This window comes from Carcharodon carcharias, chromosome 19 (genome assembly GCF_017639515.1).
Source record: "Carcharodon carcharias isolate sCarCar2 chromosome 19, sCarCar2.pri, whole genome shotgun sequence".
NCBI classification, from domain to species: domain Eukaryota; kingdom Metazoa; phylum Chordata; class Chondrichthyes; order Lamniformes; family Lamnidae; genus Carcharodon; species Carcharodon carcharias.
This window is the reverse complement of record NC_054485.1, coordinates 21138478-21154693: the sequence shown is the minus strand read 5'-3', so window position 1 is coordinate 21154693 and position 16216 is coordinate 21138478.

Genomic DNA, 16216 nt, shown 5'->3' with positions numbered 1-16216 from the left:
CACCTGGAAACAAACACACACCCAGAAACACACACACACCAGAAACACACACACACTACCAGAAACACGCACACAGACACAGAAACACACAAACACACACACATACACACACCGAGAATCACAGACACAAACACACACCCAGAAACACACACACAAACACGCCAAGGAACAAACACACACACCAAGAAAAACACACACGCAAATCGAGAAACATACACACAAATACGGAGAAACACATACACACACACAAAAAAAAACACACCCACAAAGAAACAAACACACACAACCAGAAACACACATACACACCCAGAAACACACACAACCAGCCACAAACACACGCACACACCCAAACAGAAACACACTCCCACCCAGAAACACTCAAACACACTCCTGCGATGAAGCACACACACACACACACACACACACACACACACACATACAGAGTCAGAAGCACACACACACAGCCAGAAACACACACAACCAACTCCAGAAACTCACACCCCCCGTCACATACACACACACACACACACAGAAACACACACACAAACCCAGAAACATACACACAATCATGGAGAAACACATACACACACACCAAAATGCACACACACACCCAGAAACAAACACACACCCAGAAGCATCCAGAAACGTAAACACACACCACCATCCAGAAACATAAACACACACACACACCCAGAAACACACACACAGAAGCACACGCACACACACACAGACACACACACACGCACACACACAGAAACACATACACAAACCCAGAAACATACACACAAACACGGAGAAACACATACACACACAAACACAGCCAGACACAAACACACAAATATGGTGAAATAATCACACATGCACCCAGAAACACACACACAAACACACACCCAGAAAAACGGACAACACACACCCAGAAACTCACATACACAACCAGAAACACACATACACAACCAGAAACACAACCACACACACACAGAAACACACACACATACACACACACACACACACTCAGAAACACTCACACACAGCCAGAAACACACACAACCACCCCCAGAAACTCACTCCCCCAGACACACAGACACACAGACCCACACACACACACACACACACACACACAGAAACACACTCACAAATCCAGAACCATACACACGAACACGGAGAAACACATAAACACACACCCAGAAACAGACATGCACACATACACAAAATAAAACACACACACACACACACACACACACAGAAACACACACACACACACACCAGAAACACAAACACACACCCAGAAACACACACACACCCAGAAACAGACATACACACAGACACAGAAACACACAACCAGAGAAACACACAACACAGACCCAGAAACAAGCACACACCCCCAGAAACACACCCACACACACACACACAGAAACACACACAAAAACACACACCCAGAAACACACACAGAAACACACAACCAGAAACACACACACACACACACCCAGAAAAACACAGAAGCACACACATCCTGAAATACACACACACGCCCACCCAGAAACACACACACACCCAGAAACACACACACACACACGCGCATCCAGAAACATAAACACACACCACCATCCAGAAACATAAACACACACACACACACCCAAACAGAAACACACACACACCCAGAAACACACACACATGCGCATCCAGAAACGTAAACACACACCACCATCCAGAAACATAAACACACACACACACACCGAGAAACACACACACACAGAAACACACACAGACACACAATCACACACACACACACACTCAGAAAAACACACACACAGCCAGAAACACACACAACCACCCCCAGAAACACACACAAACCCACACACATATACACACACAGAAACACACACACAAAACCCAGAAACATACACACAAACACGGAGAAACACATACACACACACACCAAAAAACACACACACACCTGGAAACAAACACACACCCAGAAACACACACACACCAGAAACACACACACACTACCAGAAACAAACACACACACAGAAACACACAAACACACACACATACACACACCGAGAATCACAGACATAAACACACCCCCAGAAACACACACACAAACACGCCAAGGAACAAACACACACACCAAGAAAAACACACACGCAAATCGAGAAACATACACACAAATATGGAGAAACACATACACACACAAAAAAAACCACACACACACAGAAACAAACACACACAACCAGAAACACACATACACACCCAGAAACACACACAACCAGCCACAAACACACGCACACACCCAAACAGAAACACACACCCGCCCAGAAACACTCAAACACACTCCTGCGATGAAGCACACACACACACACACACACACACACACATACAGAGTCAGAAGCACACACACACAGCCAGAAACACACACAACCAACCCCAGAAACACACACCCCCCCGTCACATACACACACACACACACACACAGAAACACACACACAAACTCAGAAACATACACACAATCATGGAGAAACACATACACACACACCAAAATGCACACACACACCCAGAAACAAGCACACACCCAGAAGCATCCAGAAACGTAAACACACACCACCATCCAGAAACATAAACACACACACACACCCAGAAACACACACACAGAAACACACGCACACACACACAGACACACACACACGCACACCAAGAAACACACATACAGACACAAACACACACACACATACACACGCAGAAACACACACACACAGCTACTAACACACACAACCACCCCCAGAAATTTACACACCCACAGACACATACACGCACACACACAGAAACACATACACAAACCCAGAAACATACACACAAACACGGAGAAACACATACACACACAAACACAGCCAGACACAAACACACAAATATGGTGAAATAATCACACATACACCCAGAAACACACACACAAACACACACCCAGAAAAACAGACAACACACACCCAGAAACTCACATACACAACCAGAAACACACATACACAACCAGAAACACAACCACACACACACAGAAACACACACACATACACACACACACACACACACTCAGAAACACTCACACACAGCCAGAAACACACACAACCACCCCCAGAAACTCACCCCCCCAGACACACAGAAACACAGACCCACCCACACACACACACACAGAAACACACTCACAAATCCAGAAACATACACACGAACACGGAGAAACACATACACACACACACCCAGAAACAGACATGTGCACACACACAAAATAACACACACACACACGCACACACACACACACACACACACACACACCAGAAACACAAACACACACCCAGAAGCACACACACACCCAGAAACAGACATACACACACACGCAGAAACACACACAAACCCAGAAACACACACACAAATACGGAGAAACAAACACACACATACACACACAGACACAGAAACACACAACCAGAGAAACACACAACACAGACCCAGAAACAAGCACACACACCCAGAAACACACACACACACACACCAAGAAACACACACAAAAACACAAACCCAGAAACACACACACAAACACACAACCAGAAACACTCACCCAGAAACACACACACAAACACACAACCAGAAAAACACAAACACACACACCCAGAAAAACACAGAAGCACAGACATCCTGAAATACACACACACGCCCACCCAGAAACACACACACACCCAGAAACACACACACACACGCGCATCCAGAAACATAAACACACACCACCATCGAGAAACATAAACACACACACAGCCAGAAACACACACAACCACCCCCAGAAACACACACAAACCCAGACACATATACACACACAGAAAAACACACACAAAACCCAGAAACATACACACAAACAACGAGAAGCACATACACACACACACTCCAAAAAACACACACACACCTGGAAACAAACACACACCCAGAAACACAGAAACACCATAAACACAAGCACACTACCAGAAACACACACACAGACACAGAAACACACAAACGCACACACATACACACACCGAGTATCACAGACACAAACACACACCCAGAAACACACACACAAACACGCCAAGGCACAAACACACACATCAAGAAAAACACACACACAAATCGAGAAACATACACACAAATATGGAGAAACACATACACACACAAAAAAAACACACAAACACAGAAACAAACACACACAACCAGAAACACACATACACACCCAGAAACACACACAACCAGCCACAAACACACGCACACACCCAAACAGAAACACACACCCGCCCAGAAACATTCAAATACACTCCTGCGATGAAGCACACACACACACACACACACATACAGAGTCAGAAGCACACACACACAGCCAGAAACACACACAAGCAACTCCAGAAACACACACCTCCCGTCACATACACACACACTCACAGAAACACACACACAAACCCAGAAACATACACACAATCATGGAGAAACACTACACACACACCAAAATGCACACACACACCCAGAAACAAACACACACCCAGAAGCATCCAGAAACGTAAACACACACCACCATCCAGAAACATAAACACACACACACACCCAGAAACACACACACAGAAGCACACGCACACACACACAGACACACACACATGCACACCAAGAAACACACACAGACACAAACACACACAAACATACACACACAGAAACACACACACGCAGCCACTAACACACACAACCACCCCCAGAAATTTACACACCCACAGACACATACACGCACACTCACAGAAACACATACACAAACCCAGAAACATACACACAAACACGGAGAAACACATACACACACAAACACAGCCAGACACAAACACACAAATATGGTGAAATAATCACACATACACCCAGAAACACACACACAAACACACACCCAGAAAAACAGACAACACACACCCAGAAACTCACATACACAACCAGAAACACACATACACAACCAGAAACACAACCACACACACAGAAACACACACACATACACACACACACACTCAGAAACACTCACACACAGCCAGAAACACACACAACCACCCCCAGAAACTCACCCCCCCCAGACACACAGACACACAGACCCACACACACACACACAGAAACACACTCACAAATCCAGAAACATGCACATGAACACGGAGAAACACAACACACACACCCAGAAACATCCTGAAATACACTCACACGCCCACCCAGTAACACACACACACCCAGAAACACACACACACACCCGCATCCAGAAACATAAACACACACCACGATGCAGATTCATAAACACACACACACAACCAGAAACACACACACACAGAAACACACGCCCACACACACACACACAGACGCCCACCCAGAAACACCCACACACACACACGTGCATCCAGAATCGTAAACACACACCACCATCCAGAAACATACACACACACACACCCAGAAACACACACACACACGGAAACACACACAGACACACACTCACACACACACAAACACACACACACACACTCAGAAACACACACACACAGCCAGAAACACACACAACCACCCCCAGAAACACACACATTCCCAGACACACACACACACACAGAGAAACACACACACAAACCCAGAAACATACACACAAACACTGGGAAACACATACACACATACACACCAAAAAACACACACACACCCAGAAACAAACACACACCCAGAAACACACACACACTAGAAACACACACACACAAACAGAAACACACATACACACACAGAAACACACAAACACACACAAACACACACACACACACACCGAGAATCACAGACACAAACACACACCCAGAAACACACACACATACACGCCAAGGAACAAACACACACACCAAGAAAAACACTCACACAACCAGAAACACACACACACACACACCCAGAAACACACACACACACACACTGACACAGCCAGAAGCACACACACACGCACAAAATAAACACACACAGGAACCCACCCAAAGTCACACACCCAGAAACACACAGACACACCGAGAAACAACCACAACCCCAGAAATAAACACAGACACCCAGAAACTCACACACACAACCAGAAACACACATACAATCCCAGAAACACACCCACCCACACACAGGAACAAACACATATACACACACACATGCACACACAGAAACACTCACACATAGCCAGAAACAAACATAACCACCCCCAGAAACACGCACACCCCCAGACACACAGACACACACACACACACACACAGAAACACACACACAAAACGAGAAACATACACACAAACACGGAGAAACACACACACACACCCAGAAACACACACACACAACCAGAAACACACTTACACACCCAGAAACAAACACACACACACACACACACCCACACATACACACAGAAACACATACACACACACACAAACCCAGACACAAACACACAAATACGGAGAAACAATCACACACACACCCAGAAACACACACACAAACACACTCCCTGAAAAACACACAACACACACCCAGAAACACGCACAAACACAGCCAGAAACATACACACACCCAGAAACACACACACAAACACGCCAAGGAACAAACACACACACCAAGAAACACAGACACACAACCAGAAACGCACACACACACCCAGAAACACACATAAACACACACTAACACAGCCAGAAGCACAAACACACACACACACAGACAGGAACCCACCCACAGACACACACCCAGAAACACACAGACGCACCGAGAAACAAACACACCCCTAGAAATAAACACAGACATCCAGAAACACGCATACACACCCAGAAACACACCCACCCACACACAGAAACACACACACATACACGCACACACACAGACACTCAGAAACACACACACAGCCAGAAACACACACAAACACACCCAGAAACACACACAAACCCAGACACACAGACACACACACACACACACACACACACACACAGAAACACACACACAAATCCAGAAACAAACACACAAACATGGAGAAACACACACACACACACACCCAGAAACAGACACGCGCACACACACACACCAAAAAAGACACACACACACATCCAGAATCACACACACCAGAAACACAACCACACACCCAGAAACACACACACACACCCAGAAACACACATACACACACAGACACGCAGAAACACGCACAAACCCGGAAACACACACACAAATACGGAGAAACACACACACACATACACACACAGGCCCAGAAACACTCAACCAGAGAAACACACAACACAGACCCAGAAACACGCACACACACACCCAGAAACACACACATACACACAAAGAAATACACACACAAACACCAACCCAGAAACACACACACAAGCACAAAACCAGAAACACAAACCCAGGAACACACACACAAACACACAACCAGAAACACACACACACACACACCCAGAGAAACACAGAAGCACACACATCCTGAAATACGCACACACGCCCACCCAGAAACACACACACACCCAGAAACACACACACACACAGAAACACACACCCACACAGAAACACACGCCCACCCAGAAACACACACACACCCAGAAACACACACACACGTGCATCCAGAAATGTAAACACACACCACGATCCAGAAACATAAACACAAACACACACACCCAGAAACACACACACACACAGAAACACACACAGACACACACTCACACAAACACACAAACACTCAGAAACACACACACACAAACACACACAACCACCCCCAGAAACACACACAAACACAGACACACACACACAAACACACACACACACCGAGAATCTCAGACAAAAACACACACCCAGAAACACATACAAAAACACGCCAAGGAACAAACACACACATCAAGAAAATCACACACACAACCAGAAACACACACACACACACCCAGAAACACACACTCACACACACTGACACAGCCAGAAACACGCACACACACATACACACACACAGGAATGCACCCAAAGACACACACCCAGAAACACACAGACACACCGAGAAACAAACACACCCCCAGAAATGAAGACAGACACCCAGAAACTCACACACACAACCAGAAACACACATACAAACGCAGAAACACACCCACCCACACACAGACATAAACACATATATATATTCACAAAAAAACACACTCAGAAACACTCACACACAACCAGAAACACACACAACCACCCCCAGAAACACACACGCCTGCAGACACAAAGACACACAGACACACACACACAAACACACACACACACAGAAACACACACTCAAATCCAGAAACATACACACAAACACAGAGAAACACATACACACACCCAGAAACAGACATGCGCGCACACACACACCAAAAAACACTCACACACAGACACACACACACCCAGAAACACACACACACACCCCAGAAACACAAACACACACCCAGAAACAGACAAGCACACACACACCAAAATAAACACACACACACACACACCCAGAAACACACACACACACCAGAACCACACACACTCAACCAGAAACACACATACACACAGAAACACACAAACACACACGCACACACACACACACACACACACACACACCGAGAATCACAGACACAAACACACACCCAGAAACACACACACAAACACGCCAAGGAACAAACACACACACCAAGAAAAGCACACACACAACCTGAAACACACGCACACACACCCAGAAACACACACACACACACCCAGAAACACACACAAAAACACAAACCCAGAAACACACACACAAACACACAACCAGAAACACACATCCAGAAACACACACACAAACACACACCCAGAAACACGCACACACACACCCAGAAAAAAACAGAAGCACACACAACCTGAAATACACAGACACACCCACCCAGAAACACACACACACACGCGCATCCAGAAACATAAACACACACACACGCACCCAGAAACCCAGACACATGCAGAAACATTCGCCCACACACAAACACACCCACCCAGAAACACACACACACCCAGAAACACACACACACTCACGCATCCAGAAACATAAACACACACCACCATCCAGAAACATAAACACACACACACATAGCCAGAAACACACACACACACACACACACACACAGAAACACACACAGACACATACTCCCACACACACAAACACACACACACTCAGAAACACACACACACACCCAGAAACACACACACACAACCAGAAACACACTTACACACCCAGAAACAAACACACACACACACACACACCCACACATACACACAGAAACACATACACACACACACACACCCAGACACAAACACACAAATACGGAGAAACAATCACACACACACCCAGAAACACACACACAAACACACTCCCTGAAAAACACACAACACACACCCAGAAACACGCACACACACAGCCAGAAACATACACACACCCAGAAACACACACACAAACACGCCAAGGAACAAACACACACACCAAGAAACACAGACACACAACCAGAAACGCACACACACACCCAGAAACACACATAAACACACACTAACACAGCCAGAAGCACACACACACACACAGACAGGAACCCACCCACAGACACACACCCAGAAACACACAGACGCACCGAGAAACAAACACACCCCTAGAAATAAACACAGACATCCAGAAACACGCATACACACCCAGAAACACACCCACCCACACACAGAAACATACACACATACACACACGCACACAGACACTCAGAAACACACACACAGCCAGAAACACACAAAAACACACCCAGAAGCACACACAAAACCAGACACACAGACACACAGACACACACACACACACACACAGAAACACACACACAAATCCAGAAACAAACACACAAACATGGAGAAACACACACACACACACACCCAGAAACAGACACGCGCACACACACACACACACCAAAAAAGACACACACACACATCCAGAATCACACACACCAGAAACACAACCACACACCCAGAAACACACATACACATACAGACACGCAGAAACACACACAAACCCAGAAACACACACACAAATACGGAGAAACACACACACACATACACACACAGGCCCAGAAACACTCAACCAGAGAAACACACAACACAGACCCAGAAACACGCACACACACACCCAGAAACACACACACACACAGAAACACACACCCACACAGAAACACACGCCCACCCAGAAACACACACACACCCAGAAACACACACACACGTGCATCCAGAAATGTAAACATACACCACGATCCAGAAACATAAACACAAACACACACACCCAGAAACACACACACACACAGAAACACACACAGACACACACTCACACAAACACACAAACACTCAGAAACACACACACACAAACACACACAACCACCCCCAGAAACACACACAAACACAGACACACACACACAAACACACACACACACCGAGAATCTCAGACAAAAACACACACCCAGAAACACATACAAAAACACGCCAAGGAACAAACACACACATCAAGAAAATCACACACACAACCAGAAACACACACACACACACCCAGAAACACACACACACACACACTGACACAGCCAGAAACACGCACACACACATACACACACACAGGAATGCACCCAAAGACACACACCCAGAAACACACAGACACACCAAGAAACAAACACACCCCCAGAAATGAAGACAGACACCCAGAAACTCACACACACAACCAGAAACACACATACAAACGCAGAAACACACCCACCCACACACAGACATAAACACATATATATATACACAAAAAAACACACTCAGAAACACTCACACACAACCAGAAACACACACAACCACCCCCAGAAACACACACGCCTGCAGACACAAAGACACACAGACACACACACACAAACACACACACACACAGAAACACACACTCAAATCCAGAAACATACACACAAACACGGAGAAACACATACACACACCCAGAAACAGACATGCGCGCACACACACACACCAAAAAACACTCACACACAGACACACACACACCCAGAAACACACACACACACACACACACCCCAGAAACACAAACACACACCCAGAAACAGACAAGCACACACACACCAAAAATAAACACACACACACACACACCCAGAAACACACACACACACCAGAAACACAAACACACACCCAGAAACACACACACACACCCAGAAACACACATACACACACACACACGCAGAAATACACACAAACCCAGAAACACACACACAAATACGGAGAAACAAACACACACATACACACAGAGATACAGAAACACACAACCAGAGAAACACACAACACAGACCCAGAAACACGCACACACACCCAGAAACACACACACACACACACACAGAAACACACACAAACCCAGAAACACACACACAAACACACAACCAGAAACACACATCCAGAAACACACACACAAACGCACACCCAGAAACATGCACACACACACCCAGAAAAAAACAGAAGCACACACAACCTGAAATACACAGACACGCCCACCCAGAAACACACACACACACACGCGCATCCAGAAACATAAACACACACACGCACCCAGAAACACAGACACATGCAGAAACATTCGCCCACACACAAACACACCCACCCAGAAACACACACACACCCAGAAACACACAGACACCCAGAAACACACACACAAACACACACCCAGAAACACATACAAAAACACGCCCAGGAACAAACACACACATCAAGAAAATCACACACACAACCAGAAACACACACACACACACACCCAGAAACACAAACACACTGACACAGCCAGAAACACGTACACACACATACACACACACAGGAACGCACCCAAAGACACACACCCAGAAACACACAGACACACCAAGAAACAAACACACCCCCAGAAATGAACACAGACACCCAGAAACTCACACACACAACCAGAAACACACATACAAACGCAGAAACATACCCACCCACACACAGACATAAACACATATATACACAAAAAACACACTCAGAAACACTCACACACAACCAGAAACACACACAACCACCCCCAGAAACACACACGCCTGCAGACAGAAAGACCCACTGAAACACACACACAAACACACACACACACACACAGAAACACACACAAACCCAGAAACACACACACAAATACGGAGAAACAAACACACACATACACACACAGACACAGAAACACACAACCAGCGAAACACATACACACATACACACGAAAAAACACACAGACACACACCCAGAAACAAACACACACCCTGAAACACACACACACACCAGAACCACACACACTCAACCAGAAACACACATACACACAGAAACACACAAACACACATGCACACACACACACACACACACACACACACCGAGAATCACAGACACAAACACACACCCAGAAACACACACACAAACACGCCAAGGAACAAACACACACACCAAGAAAAGCACACACACAACCTGAAACACACGCACACACACCCAGAAACACACACACACACACCCAGAAACACACACAAAAACACAAACCCAGAAACACACACACAAACACACAACCAGAAACACACATCCAGAAACACACACACAAACACACACCCAGAAACACGCACACACACACCCAGAAAAAAACAGAAGCACACACAACCTGAAATACACAGACACACCCACCCAGAAACACACACACACACGCGCATCCAGAAACATAAACACACACACACGCACCCAGAAACCCAGACACATGCAGAAACATTCGCCCACACACAAACACACCCACCCAGAAACAAACACACACCCAGAAACACACACACACTCACGCATTCAGAAACATAAACACACACCACCATCCAGAAACATAAACACACACACACACAGCCAGAAACACACACACACACACACACACACACAGAAACACACTCACAAATCCAGAAACATACACACGAACACGGAGAAACACATAAACACACACCCAGAAACAGACATGCACACATACACAAAATAAAACACACACACACACACACACACAGAAACACACACACACACACACCAGAAACACAAACACACACCCAGAAGCACACACACACCCAGAAACAGACATACACACAGACACAGAAACACACAACCAGAGAAACACACAACACAGACCCAGAAACAAGCACACACCCCCAGAAACACACCCCCACACACACACACAGAAACACACACAAAAACACACACCCAGAAACACACACAGAAACACACACACAACAAGAAACACACACACGCACACACCCAGAAAAACACAGAAGCACACACATCCTGAAATACACACACACGCCCACCCAGAAACACACACACACCCAGAAACACACACACACACACACGCGCATCCAGAAACATAAACACACACCACCATCCAGAAACATAAACACACACACACACACACCCAAACAGAAACACACACACACCCAGAAACACACACACATGCGCATCCAGAAACGTAAACACACACCACCATCCAGAAACATAAACACACACACACACACCGAGAAACACACACACACAGAAACACACACAGACACACAATCACACACACACACACACTCAGAAAAACACACACACAGCCAGAAACACACACAACCACCCCCAGAAACACACACAAACCCACACACATATACACACACAGAAACACACACACAAAACCCAGAAACATACACACAAACACGGAGAAACACATACACACACACACCAAAAAACACACACACACCTGGAAACAAACACACACCCAGAAACACACACACACCAGAAACACACACACACTACCAGAAACAAACACACAGACACAGAAACACACAAACACACACACATACACACACCGAGAATCACAGACACAAACACACACCCAGAAACACACACACAAACACGCCAAGGAACAAACACACACACCAAGAAAAACACACACACAAATCGAGAAACATACACACAAATATGGAGAAACACATACACACACAAAAAAAAACCACACACACAGAAACAAACACACACAACCAGAAACACACATACACACCCAAAAACACACACAACCAGCCACAAACACACGCACACACCCAAACAGAAACACACAACCGCCCAGAACACTCAAACACACTCCTGCGATGAAGCACACACACACACACACACACACACACACACACACATACAGAGTCAGAAGCACACACACACAGCCAGAAACACACACAACCAACCCCAGAAACACACACCCCCCCGTCACATACACACACACACACACACAGAAACACACACACAAACTCAGAAACATACACACAATCATGGAGAAACACATACACACACACCAAAATGCACACACACACCCAGAAACAAGCACACACCCAGAAGCATCCAGAAACGTAAACACACACCACCATCCAGAAACATAAACACACACACACACCCAGAAACACACACACAGAAACACACGCACACACACACAGACACACACACACGCACACCAAGAAACACACATACAGACACAAACACACACACACATACACACGCAGAAACACACACACGCAGCTACTAACACACACAACCACCCCCAGAAATTTACACACCCACAGACACATACACGCACACACAGAAACACATACACAAACCCAGAAACATACACACAAACACGGAGAAACACATACACACACAAACACAGCCAGACACAAACACACAAATATGGTGAAATAATCACACATACACCCAGAAACACACACACAAACACACACCCAGAAAAACAGACAACACACACCCAGAAACTCACATACACAACCAGAAACACACATACACAACCAGAAACACAACCACACACACACAGAAACACACACACATACACATACACACACACACACTCAGAAACACTCACACACAGCCAGAAACACACACAACCACCCCCAGAAACTCACCCCCCCAGACACACAGAAACACAGACCCACCCACACACACACACACAGAAACACACTCACAAATCCAGAAACATACACACGAACACGGAGAAACACATACACACACACCCAGAAACAGACATGTGCACACACACAAAATAAAACACACACACACGCACACACACACACACACACACACACACACACGCCAGAAACACAAACACACACCCAGAAGCACACACACACCCAGAAACAGACATACACACACACACGCAGAAACACACACAAACCCAGAAACACACACACAAATACGGAGAAACAAACACACACATACACACACAGACACAGAAACACACAACCAGAGAAACACACAACACAGACCCAGAAACAAGCACACACACCCAGAAACACACACACACACACACACCAAGAAACACACACAAAAACACAAACCCAGAAACACACACACAAACACACAACCAGAAACACTCACCCAGAAACACACACACAAACACACAACCAGAAAAACACAAACACACACACCCAGAAAAACACAGAAGCACAGACATCCTGAAATACACACACACGCCCACCCAGAAACACACACACACCCAGAAACACACACACACACGCGCATCCAGAAACATAAACACACACCACCATCGAGAAACATAAACACACACACAACCACCCCCAGAAACACACACAAACCCAGACACATATACACACACAGAAAAACACACACAAAACCCAGAAACATACACACAAACAACGAGAAGCACATACACACACACACTCCAAAAAACACACACACACCTGGAAACAAACACACACCCAGAAACACAGAAACACCATAAACACAAGCACACTACCAGAAACACACACACAGACACAGAAACACACAAACGCACACACATACACACACCGAGAATCACAGACACAAACACACACCCAGAAACACACACACAAACACGCCAAGGCACAAACACACACATCAAGAAAAACACACACACAAATCGAGAAACATACACACAAATATGGAGAAACACATACACACACAAAAAAAACACACACACACAGAAACAAACACACACAACCAGAAACACACATACACACCCAGAAACACACACAACCAGCCACAAACACACGCACACACCCAAACAGAAACACACACCCGCCCAGAAACATTCAAATACACTCCTGCGATGAAGCACACACACACACACACACACATACAGAGTCAGAAGCACACA